The sequence below is a fragment of the Lytechinus pictus genome, chromosome 5 (assembly GCF_037042905.1).
Source record: "Lytechinus pictus isolate F3 Inbred chromosome 5, Lp3.0, whole genome shotgun sequence".
Taxonomy (NCBI): domain Eukaryota; kingdom Metazoa; phylum Echinodermata; class Echinoidea; order Temnopleuroida; family Toxopneustidae; genus Lytechinus; species Lytechinus pictus.
The window spans coordinates 35,749,980-35,754,833 of record NC_087249.1 but is presented as its reverse complement, the minus strand read 5'-3'; positions in this window follow the sequence as shown (position 1 = coordinate 35,754,833).

Below are 4,854 nucleotides of genomic sequence, written 5' to 3'. Positions count from 1 at the left end.
AAACAGTTCTTTCTGGCCAATGCAATACATTGTATGGACTCAGAACTTGTTTATGAATATCGTGGAAAGCAAAGAGTGAAATTTAAAAGAAAGTTTTGAAATAAACCAATGACACAATTTACCTTTAATGTACACTTATCTTTGTAGAATAATGAAATCGCCGCTCAATATCGATAATTCTGATGATCACTAAAACAGAAAAGCATACGTGGGACAGTGTGTTATAATATTGCTTCGAAAAATACCCGGCATTTGATGGCATTCCGTGCTTCTATTGCTCATTTCTCAGGACTTTTATGATTTTCTTTCACAGTGCTATTTGGCAAATATTTTTCATTTATACATACAAACACTTTGTTGGTAAATTTCATTGGATTCTGTTTGTACTAATTTTCAGATCGTTACCACAACTGGTATTTATCTTCAATTCCGAACATTACGTTTTACGTTAAACCAATTAAATGAAGTTATACTTTAGTCTGTTATATGTTGTTGATATGTTGTAGGGGAGATCGGGGTTAGTTGGAACGCGGGGTAAGTTGAAACATTGTAATTTTCTTTAAAGCCTTTAATAAATTTCTGCAATACTGCCCTCAATTTATTGCCATTATCAACAGCCATCCACCATATTACAGACAAAAATGTGCAACAAGCCTGGTAAAGTTAGAAAGGAATTTTTGATTTTTCACCTTCTGAGTAATTTTTTCTCTTTCACAAATATTTTATTATCTCAAAGAAGTTTATAGATCAAGTTGGGCAGTTTGGGGGTTTAATAGACTACATGGACGCCGTTGTGTAAACACGCTTTTTCTGACAGCTCCGGGCTGGTGCAAATTACTATTAACTTCACACTTTAATCTCTGCCTTATCTGGATTAACTTCATCTACCAACGAGCTTGAATTTCAGCAGCTCAGCATGCCGTATGATACACGAGCGAAGCAACCGCAGAATCCACACGCACCAGCCCCGCCCGACCAAACCACCCTCAGTGAACTTAAAGCGGAAGTTATGAAATTGTCTGATGTTCTTCGCAAGAAAATTGACGCCATTCATATCAAAATTTCTGATATTGAAACATCACTGAAAGATACTAGTGACCGTGCCTTGAATATCGAGCAACATACATGTATAATCCCTAAGCTACGCAACGAGCATAAAGCTGAGGTGGCAGCATTGGAGAAAAAAATTCTGATGATGGAAATCTATCAACGTAAGGGCAACCTGCTATTCTATGGAGTGGAGCAAACAAGGGAAAAAAATGTCTACGAGAAACTGCAATATGTCTTCTAGAGAAGAAGCTGCGGGAATCGTGATCATCAACGCTCATCGACTTCCACGGAGAGCGCGAAACATGGATGGATCACCAACACGCGACCGAGGACCAGAGCCCATTATAGCTAAATTCGCAATCATAAGGGATCACCAGCGCCTTCTCGACGCTAACATAGCACGCAACAAAAACGCAACTGATGGCGACGATCTAATGGCAAGTCAAGGTGCATCTGGCGGATCAACGCGTAGGAGGATCTCTGTGAGGACCGACCTACCACCGTGCATGAAATTCCATCGTGGGAAATTAGCTAGTATCGCATTTCGCCTTCGCAAGGAAAACAACATGTCTACGAAGATATTTGTACAAGGTACTGAAGTCATTCTCAAGTTTAAGGGAAAAAATGAGCGAGAATGGAAAATATACAACGATGAGTAAATTTAAATCGCGACTTGAGAATCAGTGAATTCGATTGGAAGTCTTTTTGCATCCACGATACTAGTTGTGATTAGGAACGATAGAAAACAGGACCTCAAAAGTAAGAAATCTATAATTCATCATCCTTTATTTTAATGTACATGAGTTATCCGTCAAAAGATATTGTCTGTAAGAGATGTCCAGACTTCCGTACCCAATTAGACAATTAATTGATTTGTAACGATGTTCTAAAAATTTGTTGGCATGATATAACAATAGTACTGAACTGATGTCAACTTCTAAAAAGTCTTTTTTTTAAATGAAAAAATATATATATATAATTCAAAAGAAATAATCTCATTTTTTTCTTCAGTGAAATCATAAATTACTTACATAGTCACGTAGGCCTACTTCAGAGATGTTATGCCTCAAAATATTGGCCAAAATGTTTGCAATACTTTCAATTTCCAGGCATCATACGCCTAAAGCATTTCAAAGATATCATGGATAACAGTTGTGGATATGCTTACTTCTTCAAATATTTATACGCTCTTATAACGCTTTAAATGCCACTGAAATTTTCACTATGATAATGAAGCATTTACATTCTGCATCTGAACGTCATTATTTACTATCAATAACTGGGATATACTCACTTGATTTGCTAGTTCATTACGATTAACTTGCACGCCGAATAAAAAGTACACAATTTTCTTGCGCGCGCGCTGCATCTCCCTATGAACGCACTATCCCAAGATCATCGCTCAAATTGGCGTCCATTTCCTCTTTTACTTTCGCCTGCCGCCGTGATCAGACGTTAGCTAAGTACACTCCCACTTTGTTTTTTTTAAAGTGTCCGTTGTTGACATATTTATCTATATATTTACTGCCTATTTCAATCCTTTGCCTTTCGGCTTTAGATCAATTTCATTTATATCTCTCTGCACGGAGCCTTCGTGTTATTTATTCACGTTTTCTTCAAATAAACTTGTGAGTTCCGAACCGTCAGTTTCGTTTTCTCAACGACGGGTTGCCTCCGCTTTCCTTCTCCGTAGCTCGGTGCTCTCCTGCGTGCCGCAGGCGCTGATGCGACGCTTCCCTTTTTCTTTATGATCCTTTATAATTCTTGACTTGCTCCTTTGCCTCGTCTTGAATTGAATTGATTTTATTTCCTCTCCACAGTTTAGGCTATGTTGGACAGGTAGGAGCGTCCTTGTTTGTTCTCAAACTTGTTTTCAACTTTGTTGTTCTTGTTTTTGAGTCGGTTGATTGTTCTCTTTGTGTCTCAATCAATCTTTTGTTCTCGATTGAATAACTGATTGATTAATTAATCAATTGATTAATTAACTAATTGGTTAATTGTTTAATTATTAATTAATTTTAATAATTATTTTGTATTAAATTTTTTTTATTTTTTTTAGACTTATTGTCTTTAAAAAAAATTTCTCTTAAATTTTTTTGGGAAGCCCCCCTGTTCTTTATTAGCGTCCTTTGTTTTGCTAATGAGATTTAGGCTTTCAAGTTTAAGGCCATAAGTGAAAGGGGGAAGGGGGTCCACTTGGGCAGACAATTGGATGGATCTAAATTTTGCTACCCCGCGCCTTGATTAGGCATGGCTGTAGGCGTATGCAACGGGAAGGGGAAAGGGCAGTGGCCACACCAGAAATTTTGAAAACTTTTTTTTAATTGACAATTTCACAAAATTGACCAAATGTGTGCATGAAATCTTTCTATTTTACTTTAGAAAACTGAAAAAAATTGTGTCTTCCCCATCCCACCTACCAACCGGATCAAATATTGCGTAGGGGCCAATGAGACTGGCGAACCCCTTCTACTATTATGACTGGCGAACCCGTTCTACCATTATGACTGGCGAACCCCTTCTACTATTATGACTGGGGAAACCCTTCTACTATTATGACTAGCGACCCTCATCTACCATTATGACTGGCGAACCCGTTCTACCATTATGACTGGCGAACCCCTTCTACTATTATGACTGGCAAACCCCTTCTACTATTATGACTAGCGACCCTCAACTATTTTGACTGGCGAACCCCTTCTTCTATTATGACTGGCGACCCTCATCTATTATTATGACCGGCGAACCCCACCTATTATTATGACTGGCGAACCCCATCTGTTATTATGACTGGCGACCCTCATCCACTATTATGACTGGCGACCCTTATCCACTATTATGTCTGGCGAATCCCATCTACTATTATGACTAGCGACCCTTGTCTATTATTATGACTGGTGGGAAGGGGAAGGGGAAAGGGCAGTGGCCACACTAGAAATTTTGAAAACTTTTTTTTAATTGACAATTTCACAAAATTGACAAAATGTGTGCATGAAATCTTTATATTTTACTTTAGAAAACTGAAAAAATTGTGTCTTCCCCATCCCACCTACCAACCGGATCTTCTACTATTATGACTGGCCAACCCGTTCTACCATTATGACTGGCGAACCCCTTCTACTAATATGACTAGCGAACCTCATCTACCATTATGACTGGCGAACCCTTTTTACTTATATGACTGGCAAACCCTTTCTACTTTTATGACTAGCGACCCTCATCTACCATTATGACTGGCGAACCCCTTCTTCTATTATGACTGGCGAACCCCTCCTACTATTATGACTGGCGAACACCTACTATTATGACTAGCGACCCTCATCTACTATTATGACTGGCAAACCCTTCTACTATTATGACTGGCGACCCTTATCCACTACTATGTCTGGCGAATCCCATCTACTATTATGACTAGCGACCCTTGTCTATTATTATGACTGGCGAACCCCATCTACTATTATGACTAGCGACCCTCGTCTATCATTATGACAAGCGACCCTCTTCTACTATTATGATTGGCGAACCCCTTCTACTAATATGACTGGCGACCCTCATCCACTATTATGACTGGCGAACCCCTTCTACTATTATGACTGGCGACCCTCATCCACTATTATGACTAGCGACCCTCATCTACTATTATGACTGACGAACCCCTTCTATTTTGACTGGCGACCCTCATCTATTATTATGACTGGCGAACCCTTTCTTCTATTATGACTGGTGACCCTCATCTACCATTTTGACTGGCGACCCTCATCTACCATTTTGACTGGCGAACCCCTTCTACTATTACGACAGGCG